Here is an 11229-nt window from a genome sequence, read left to right as displayed (position 1 = left end):
TAGGGTGCACTACTGTTGACCAGGGCCCATAGGGAATAGGGTGCACTACTGTTGACCAGTGCCCAGAGGGAATAGGGTGCACTGCTGTTGACCAGGGCCCAGAGGGAATAGGGTGCACTACTCTTGACCAGGGCCCATAGGGAATAGGGAGCACTGCTGTTGACCAGGGCCCAGAGGGAATAGGGAGCACTGCTGTTGACCAGGGCCCAGAGGGAATAGGGTGCACTGCTGTTGACCAGGGCCCAGAGGGAATAGGGTGCACTACTCTTGACCGGGGCCCATAGGGAATAGGGAGCACTGCTGTTGACCAGGGCCCAGAGGGAATAGGGTGCACTGCTGTTGACCAGGGCCCAGAGGGAATAGGGTGCACTACTCTTGACCAGGGCCCAGAGGGAATAGGGTGCACTGCTGTTGACCAGGGCCCAGAGGGAATAGGCTGCACTACTGTTGACCAGGGCCCAGAGGGAATAGGCTGCACTACTGTTGACCAGGGCCCAGAGGGAATAGGGTGCACTGCTGTTGACCAGGGCCCAGAGGGAATAGGGTGCACTGCTGTTGACCAGGGCCCATAGGGAATAGGGTCCTATTGATAAACCACTGCCACCTGGCCGTGCTGCTGCTCCAGTTTCAACTGTTCTGCCTTATTATTATTCGACCATGCTGGTCATTTATGAACATTTGAACATCTTGGCCATGTTCTGTTATAATCTCCACCCAGCACAGCCAGAAGAGGACTGGCCACCCCTCAGAGCCTGGTTCCTCTCTAGGTTTCTTCTTAGGTTTTGTCCTTTCTCGGGAGTTTTTCCAAGCCACCGTGCTTCTACACCTGCATTGCTTGCTGTTTGGGGTTTTAGGCTGGGTTCCTGTACAGCACTTTGAGATATCAGCTGATGTACGAAGGGCTATATAAATACATTTTATTTGATTTGATGGTTAAATACCTAAATACAGAATATTAACACAGTTAAATACCTAAATACAGAATAATAACATGGTTAAATGCCTAAATACAGAATAATAACATGGTTAAATGCCTAAATACAGAATAATAACATGGTTAAATGCCTAAATACAGAATAATAACACACTTAAATGCCTAAATACAGAATAATAACATGGTTAAATGCCTAAATACAGAATAATAACATGGTTATATGCCTAAATACAGAATAATAACATGGTTAAATGCCTAAATACAGAATAATAACATGGTTAAATACCTAAATACAGAATAATAACATGGTTAAATGCCTAAATACAGAATAATAACATGGTTAATTAAATGCCTAAATACAGAATAATAACATGGTTAAATGCCTAAATACAGAATAATAACATGGTTAAATGCCTAAATACAGAATAATAACATGGTTAAATGCCTAAATACAGAATAATAACATGGTTAAATGCCTAAATACAGAATAATAACATGGTTAAATGCCTAAATACAGAATAATAACACACTTAAATGCCTAAATACAGAATAATAACATGGTTAAATACCTAAATACAGAATAATATAAATACCTAAATACAGAATAATAACACACTTAAATGCCTAAATACTGTAACGGTTTTGTTGATGAGAAGGAGAGTCGGACCAAAATGCGGCGTGTCTATTGCAATCCATGTTTAATGAAGTAACACACTAAACACAAACACTACCAAAACAATAAACTTAACGAAAACCGAAACAGCCTATACTTGTGTAACCTAACACAGAACAATGACACTAAGGACACTAAGGACAATCACCCACGACAAACTCAAAGAATATGGCTGCCTAAATATGGTTCCCAATCAGAGACAACGATAAACACCTGCCTCTGATTGAGAACCACTTCAGACAGCCATAGACTTAGCTAGAACACCCCACTAGCTACAATCCCCATACATACACACCACATACAAAAACCCATGCCACACCCTGGCCTGACCAAATAAATAAAGATAAACACAAAATACTTCGACCAGGGTGTGACAAATACAGAATATTAACACAGTTAAATACCTAAATACAGAATAATATAAATACCTAAATACAGAATATTAACACAGTTAAAAACCTAAATACAGAATAATAACACACTTAAATGCCTAAATACAGAATATTAACACACTTAAATGCCTAAATACAGAATAATAACACAGTTAAATACCTAAATACAGAATATTAACGGACTGTAGACCGTCTTAGGAGGTTCCGGACTGTGGACCGTCTCAGGAGGTTCCGGACTGTGGACCGTCTCAGGAGGTTCCGGACTGTGGACCGTCTTAGGAGGTTCCGAACTGTAGACCGTCTCAGGAGGTTACGGACTGTGGACCGTCTCAGGAGGTTACGGACTGTGGACCGTCTCAGGAGGTTCCGGACTGTGGACCGTCTCAGGAGGTTACGGACTGTGGACTGTCTCAGGAGGTTACGGACTGTGGACCGTCTCAGGAGGTTCCGGACTGTGGACCGTCTCAGGAGGTTCCGGACTGTGGACCGTCTCAGGAGGTTCCGGACTGTGGACCGTCTCAGGAGGTTCCGGACTGTGGACCGTCTCAGGAGGTTCCGGGCTGTAGACCGTCTCAGGAGGTTCCGGACTGTGGACCGTCTCAGGAGGTTACGGACTGTGAAACGTTGCCGGAAGCGCTGGACTGGGGAGGCGCACTGGAGGCCTGATGCCTGGGACCGGTACAGGTGGCACCGGGCTGGTGACACGCACCTCAGGGCAAGTACGAGAAGCAGTAACAGGACGGACCTGACTGGGGACATGCACTTGAGGGAGAGTGCGAGGAGCTGGCACAGGACGCACTGGGTTGTGAAAGGTGCACTGGAGACCTGGTGTGTATAGACGGCATCAATTGTTCCGGAACTTTGACACACTTCTCAGGGCAAGTACGGGGAGCTGACTCAGGTGGCACCAAACTGACAACACGTTCCTTTATTCCAAATCCCTGCGTCCTCCACCAACTCAAAAACTCTCCCATTTCTCTCCCCTCCAAATTATCCTTCTTCTCAAAGACTGGCTCTGGTTCACTCCTCGGCTCCGCCGACTGCGACATTGAAAGTCAATATATATAAAAAATAAAAAAAATAAGGAGCGCTTCACGGATTTGCGTGTCATCCTTTCGCATGTGCCATGCTAATCTTCTCTGCTCCATAACTAACAATTTTTTCAGAATGGCACAAATTCCCCCCCCCCCCCCCCCCCTCAAAAAATATTGGGATTTCTGTGGCCTACCTCCCCGACTTCGTCACTGTCCCTCCTTCGCTGCTTTCGCCTGCCTCCATGGCAGGCTCTTCTCTCCTGCTATTATGTCATCCCAAGTCCAGAATGTTCTCTCCCTAATCTCCTCCACAGACCAGGATGCCATTATCTCCCGGGCACGCTGCTTGGTCCGTTGTTGGTGGGATCTTCTGTCACGTTCGTCGTAATGATTGGACCAAGGCGCAGCGTGCGTAGAGGTCCACATATGTTAATCAATCGAAACTCACCAAACAAAAACAATAAAGCACAAACGAAATGTGAAGCTGCTGGTGTGCACACGGGCAACTATCCGTAGACAAGATCCCACAAAGCACAATGAGGAAATGGCTGCCTAAATATGATCCCCAATCAGAGACAACGATAAACAGCTGTCTCTGATTGGGAACCTTACCAGGCCAACATAAACCATTAATCACCTAGATGACCCACCCTAGTCACTATCATGCGCCAACCAACAGGGAATAAACAGCTCTCTATGGTCAGGGCGTGACAGCATTAGATGCACAATGGGCTGGTGATTAAGATAATCCCATGAAATTGTTATTTTAAATTGAATTCAAGATCAAATTTTAATCATTGGAAATTGATCCCGGCATGGACAGTATCTGCACTGTCATCACTCTGACAGTCTGAATCACCAGACAATGAAAGCCTCTGATTTGAGAATACATAACCGACTTGGTCCAAACCCAGGGCTGGCGCACAGTACACACTACAAGACTGTGTTAGCCCACTGAGCTAAAGAGGAGTAAAAACAGGTCTCTAATATCCCTTAGACAAGACCGGTACTGAGTTGGAGAACATGAATCAGGTCTTCAGGTCTTTCATTTGATGAATCACTCCACATTGACCAGCTGATATTATTTTTTTGGTGTAACTAGAGGTCTTTGCAAGCTTATTTAATATTTTTTATTTTTAAAAATGTTCTTGCTGCATAGTAAGTGATCATCCGTCTTTTATATGAAAACACAGGGTTGTATATGAGATGAACTCACTAAACGCTATGGAGGGTGCCTTCCTTAATAATTAGGAGTTTGTTCTTTTTTTTAGAGCTATGTTGTGCTTCTCCCCATATAAATTATAAATACTGTTCCTTTAAGTTGAATGTTAGCACCAACCAGACGTAATAAGCAGCCATATCAGATGAATTTGACATAATAACTGTTCCATTGAACATACCATACTGTTTTTTTTACTTTTCAATTGAAACTTGACTGGCTGACAAGAAACACATCCGGATACAAGCAGGAAAAAACACAGCCACATTCTTGTCTTCAACTGACCATCTTAACGATGTAAGAGGCACTTCACACGGCTCTCTCTAGATCTATCTGTGTAGCCTGGGTACCAGTCTGTTTGTGCTATCATTCCACATGTTTGGCATGCGATGAGTGGCAAGGAGTGGCATGATGACACAAACAGATCTAGGACCAGGCTACTATATGTGAGACAATGGAAGTGTTAGGCCACAGATGTCATTCCCCTGATACATTTGGATACAAGCGTGTGTAACTTGACTAAAGTCCTTGGCTTCTATAAAGGAGCATAGGCGATTGACTAAATGTCCTCCATCTCACTCAGTTTGGGGTACTTTTTTCCCAGATCTAACCAGTTGAGGTCAGGCTGAAGCTGATCGCTCTATCAGGCAAATCTGCCTGGACGTCCCAAGTGCTTCCAAGTCGACCACCTACAATATAAGAAAATATCCCTGATGAATGTTGTTTTCTGATTAAGCCTAATATTGGATTCTGAACATGGCTTGGACTATTGCCACCTCTCAAAGGGTCCAGTGCACTACTTTTGATGATATCACTATGGGTCCTGGCCAAAAGTAGTGCACTATATAGGGAATAGGGTGCCCTTTGAGGCATTTGCTATATTTACAGTATCTGCCTGAGGAGGGTCTAACCATTTGAGTCCAATGCCAAGAAATGTTTACTAAAATAAAGATTAAATAAATAATTACAAGTGGAACTGTCCTCATTTAGTCTCCTAGTATGTGATGCTGTTTACCCTCAAGCCCAATTCATCCAAACTTCATATCTTTGTCAAAGCTACTTCAGAATGGACTTCGGCTAAATATTGGCCACAGACTGGACTACTGCTAAATATTGGCCACAGAATGGACTCTTCAGAATGGACTTCGGCTAAATATTGGCCACAGACTGGACTACTGCTAAATATTGGCCACAGAATGGACTACTGCTAAATAATGGCTACAGAATGGACTACTGCTAAATAATGGCCACAGAATGGACTACTGCTAAATAATGGCCACAGAATGGACTACTGCTAAACAATGGCCACATTATTTAAATAATGGCCACAGACTGTATGTCTCTGAATGTCCCACGACCAACTGCATCCGATCAGGTACACTGTTTGGAAATGTGATCAAGTTTCTTCCTTTTAAATTAGAAATGAATGAATGGATGGATGGATGGATGGATGGATGGATGGATGGATGGATGAACAAATTCATGGATGGGTGAATTAATAGATGGTTGAATTAATGGATGGATGAATGAATGAATGGATGGACGAATTAATGAATGGATGAATGAATGAATGAATGAATGGAAAGATAGACAAATTACTGGATGAATGAATGGATGGATGGATGAATGGATGGATGGAAGAATGGATGGATGGAGGGATGGATGAATGGATGGATGGATAAATTAGTAGATGGATGAATTAATGGATGGATGAATGAATGCATGAATGGATGGAAAAATGAATGAATGAATGAATGATGGATGGATGGACGGATGGACGAAATAATGGATGGATGGATGGATGAATTAATGGATGGAAGAATGGATGGAAGAATGAATGAATGGATGGATGGATGGATGGATGGATAGACAAATTCATGGATGATGAATGGATGGACGGATGGATGAATGAAAAGATGGATGGATGAATGGATGGATGAATGAATAGATGGATGAACGGATGAATGGATGGATGACTGAATGAATGAATGAATGTATGGATGGATGAACGAATGAATGGATGGATGATTGGATGGATGGACGAATTAATGGATGGATGGATGAATGGATTGATGCATGAATTAATGGATGGAAGAATGAATGAATGAATGAATGAATGAATGGATGAATGGATGGATGATGGATGGATGGATGGATGAATGAATGGATGGATGGAAGAATGAATGAATGAATGAATGAATGGGTGGAGGAATGGATGGATGGATGGATGGATGGATGATCAATGGATGGATGAATTGATGGATGAATGCATGGATGGATGAATGAATGAATGGATGGATGAATGAATGGTTATTAGGTTTGTTTCAATTAGGTGTGTTTCCCTTTGGGTTTTCAAAGGTAGCATATAAAACAAAACTGCTGCCTCTGCTTACAACATGAACTACATTTTGTATTGAATTTCTATTTTATTTTTATGTCTATAAAAAAAAATATATATATATATATATATATATATATATAATGTCTCCGTTACTCCTCTGTAGCGTACCATATGTACAGTAGTGTGTTGTCTGTCTGTGGATCATTTCATTAAACTTTGATGAATGAATGAATGAATGAATGAATGGGTGGATGGATGGAGGAATTAATGAATGAATGGATGAATTAATGGATGGATGGATGAATTAATGGATGGATGAATGAATGAATGGATGGATGGATGGGTGGATGGACCGATGGATGATCTAATGAATGGATGGATGGATGAATGAATGAGTAGATGGATGGATGAATGAATGGACGAATTGATGGATTAATGAATGGATGGGTGAATGGATGAATAGTTGAATGGATGGATGAATGGATGGAAGGATGGATGGATGAATGGATAAATGGATGAATGATTTTTATTTTTTATGTAAATAAATATATATTTCTCCGTTACTCCTCTGTAGCGTTCCGTATGTACAGTAGTGTGTTGTCTGTCTGTGGATCATTTCATTAAACTTTTGACCTATAATCAGAGCTTTCATTATATCAGTGCTTTATCCTGCAGGAACAGGATCTGGCTCCTCTCCATGAAAAATATTTTTACACTGTTTGCAATGTAATTATTGTTAATTCGAGTTGCCTCCTCGTTAATTTACAATTCCCCCTAATAAAAGGTAGGCTAAACATAGTCCGTGCCTGATATTCTAAGAAGGAATTTGTGTTGGGCGGGCTGGGGCTTACAGTTTGAGCAACGCTGTAGTGTTATGACTTTACTTTCAATAATCTGATGATTATTATTTATCTAATCAACTAACTACGCTAAATTGCTACCTGAATAAATGAATCATGTACCAATTAAATCAATAGGAATTGGGGCAGCACGAGAGTGGATCTTTAAAGAGTTACCATCTCCCGAATTAAACTCTAAAGGTCTTTAACATATCACACTTATAAACAGTAAAATTATTAACCACAACCTCGTATCAAATCATCATTCTGAACACTTGTAACCTCATGCATCTGCAAAAACCTTACTTATGATTCAGTACTACACAAATTGGCTTAATTATTTATTTACTAGCTAACTAAATGGTAACACAGGATAAACATACACACTTAATACATTAGAAACAGGTCCCTAGTGGACTGACACAATATGGTGGCTTGTTACAAAAGAGATGGGGGGGGGGGGCAGAGACATAATACTTTGGTACATTTAGAAACGACTCTCACAGTAATCATATACTTGGCACAGGAACCGCCTCCCGTTTGGAGTAAAAAAAATTGTGAATGTATTTACATGTAAATGTCTTGGTTATTCGTCTATTTCTGTCGGAACCTTCTTTGGAAAGATTGTTGGGCCTTTTTGCATCATGGTGGTAAGGATCTGATTGTCCAAAAGGGGTCCCCACCCGTCTTCTACTGTTGTTAGCCTCTCTGGGATATGTGAGGACGGTAGCGTCCAAAGCCAGTGAAAATGCAGAGCGCCAAATTCAAATAAATGACTATAAAATCAAACTTTCATTAAATCACACATGCAAGATACCAAATTAAAGCTACACTTGTTGTGAATCCAGCCAACATGTCGGATTTCAAAAAGGCTTTCCGGCGAAAGCAAACGATGCTATTATCTGAGGATAGCACCATAGTAAACAAAGAGAGAGAAGCATATTTCAACCCTGCAGGCGCGACACAAAACGCAGAAATAAAAATATAATTCATGCCTTACCTTTGACGAGCTTCTTTTGTTGGCACTCCAATATATTCCATAAACATCACAAATGGTCCTTTTGTTCGATTAATTCCATCAATATATATCTAAAATGTCAATTTATTTGGTGCGTTTGATCCAGAAAAACACCTGTTCCAACCTGTGCAACGTGACTACAAAATATCTCAAAAGACTGTTGACATCCAGTGGAAGTGGTAGGAACTGCAGAAGGTCTCATAGAAATCTGGATTCGCCTTCTATATAAGTTCTGTTATACTCACAGACATGATTCAAACATTTTTAGAAACTTCAGAGTGTTTTCTATCCAGATCTACTAATAATATGCATATTTTATCTTCTGGGGATGAGTAGCAGGCAGTTTAATTTGTGCATGCTTTTCATCCAAAATTCCGAATGCTGCCACCATTCCTAGATAAGTTCATCTCTGCTGTTGTCCGGTATCCAGTGGCTTGTTGTGCAGTCCTGAACTGAACTACAGAGTTGATTTCCCTTCCATTCACTCCTGAAGCTGCCTTTTTTGAAGATAGGTTAGCCAGCCTTGTCGAAGGTTCCATTTGGGTGATGAGAGTAGTGTACTTCGGTGATCAGAGAGACGTGGAGCTACAGTTATGTTAATTCTTAACCCATTGTTTTATACAGTTTGTTCAAAAAGGGCGGATCGAGCGGCTGACACACTCTCTGACCTCACTCAAGGGGGCGGTGACTACTTACTTGTACAAAGTTATAGAAACAATTCCCTCTTATAGTTTCTAAGATCACATCGCTTTCTTAACAAAAACACTTCATAATTTTTCATATTTCATGCACACATATAGTGGGTATACTTTCCAAGTTACAGTATTTGCTTTATAGTATTTGTAATGATATCACACAATATCAACCAAACAATATTAGAGGTCTTTGGGTTGCCTCTGATCATTCCACGTTCTATGTTAGAAATATTGTTCCAGTATTTGCGTTAGAACGTGTTCAGCGGGGAAATGTCTGTGAAACAAAGGCACATTCCTGTGTGAATTTGGAGAGGGAATGTTGAATGTTCTTGTCCTTGATTTACAATAGGGTGTGAGCTGTCAAGCCCCCACCTGTTCCCTCCTCCCCACTCTGCGGGTGAGAGGGGGTCTGGTTGAAGTCATTTATTGCCAATCGGATCTGACCTATTTGGATTCTTACAGGATGTTTGAGACCAACGCATTGCCTTTGCTGTGGAGAGAGAAAGAAGTGGGCCTGTATCTCTCACAGAACTAGAATGAGATTCACTTTCTATGATCTCTCTCCCTCTCTCTTCTCTGATCGACATGAGCCTGCAACTGTCATCTCCCCAGCGTTGCACTTTCCTTATAGAATTATAGACGCAAGGAGGCTGTAGGTGCTGCAGCCCCGATGATAAATTGAAATATATTTGCCAAAGTTATAGTTTACTGCTGTCTGTTCAGAATTAAATTAAATAATTCAGAATACTAGAGCAGGGGTAGACCTATAATTTAGCCACAGAGGATCAATAGCTTTTTTTTTTTAAATAGCCTTGCTGTATAGTCCAATCACATGGCAGGCCTACAGTCGGGAACGCGAAACAATCATGTCAGTGAGCAGCATGTCGACAAAACAGACCTTTTGCTCTATTCCAAGTACAATAGCCCAATCACATGGCATGCCTACAGTTGGGAAACGAAGCCAATCTGTCAGTGGACTGCATGCAGACAAAACAGGCCTTTTGCTCTATTCCAAGTACAATAGCCCAATCACATGGCATGCCTACAGTCGGGAACTCGAGGCCAATCTGTCAGTGAGCAGCATGCAGACAAAACAAGCATTGCGTAATATTCCAAATTCAATCGCGGGAAAACACAGGTTGCAAAAGGCTCCTGCTGAAAAGAGAAGACTCCATAATATTTTATCAACTTCCAAATAGGCCAATTGAGCAAAACATTTTTTTTTTTTACTAATTGTTTTACAAAGATAGAGATAGGTTTTTGGCACGAGAGTATCGGCCTTCGCAGGTGAGTGAGCTGCTCATCATTAGTCAGTGAAACTGGAAAGCTTTTTCAGGACAATAATTTCCTCCTCACATTGTGCAGTATGTTTGTCTCCCCACACCTAGGCCTAGGCTACTGATGGTTTCAAGACAAGGTCGTTTTTTTATGGATTCTCAATTTGTCAGTTGTCAAGGTAGCCTGTCATTTCGATCAATCATTTGCACATTATTATAAAAGATTTTGCTCGAGTGTCAAGTCATGTAACATAGAAAAATAATTGCACGGAATATTCTACTGCTCTATGCCACTAAAACAAACTCTATGATATTCATGCAACGCTATAAAGGTGATTTATTTTCTCATACGTTCTGGTACCTCAGAGCTCCCCAGGTCACCCCCCTCATGATCACTTTTTAGTCCGACACCTCCCAATGTAATAATTGAGCAGTGGGAAACATGATCCTTATTACAGTCTGGAGACAGGACCCTTATTACAGTCTGGAGACAGGACCCTTATTGCAGTCTGGAGACAGGACCCTTATTGCAGTCTGGAGACAGGACCCTTATTACAGTCTGGAGACAGGACCCTTATTACAGTCTGGAGACAAGACCCTTATTGCAGTCTGGAGACAGAACCCTTATTGCAGTCTGGAGACAGAACCCTTATTGCAGTCTGGAGACAGAACCCTTATTGCAGTCTGCATACAATAAACACATTTTGTTGTTTTCCTTGAACTGAATGTAAGGAATATCTGATGATGATGGAGAAATTATTTTTACCTCATGAAAACCTCTATATAAAGCCACGTAAACGATTGTAG

At 41.4% G+C, this 11229-nt stretch overlaps 1 pseudogene; it reads right to left on the bottom strand.

Moving 5' to 3' along the window:
• Positions 1-3075: 3075 nt before the first annotated feature.
• On the bottom strand, positions 3076-3176 carry LOC118965402 (U6 spliceosomal RNA; annotated as a pseudogene).
• Between the last annotated feature and the right edge of the window lie 8053 nt (positions 3177-11229).

This window comes from Oncorhynchus mykiss, chromosome 7, assembly GCF_057628025.1.
Source record: "Oncorhynchus mykiss isolate SJ-2025 chromosome 7, ASM5762802v1, whole genome shotgun sequence".
NCBI classification, from domain to species: domain Eukaryota; kingdom Metazoa; phylum Chordata; class Actinopteri; order Salmoniformes; family Salmonidae; genus Oncorhynchus; species Oncorhynchus mykiss.
Note: the sequence above shows the minus strand (reverse complement) of the source record. Positions and strands in the feature narration are given on the sequence as shown.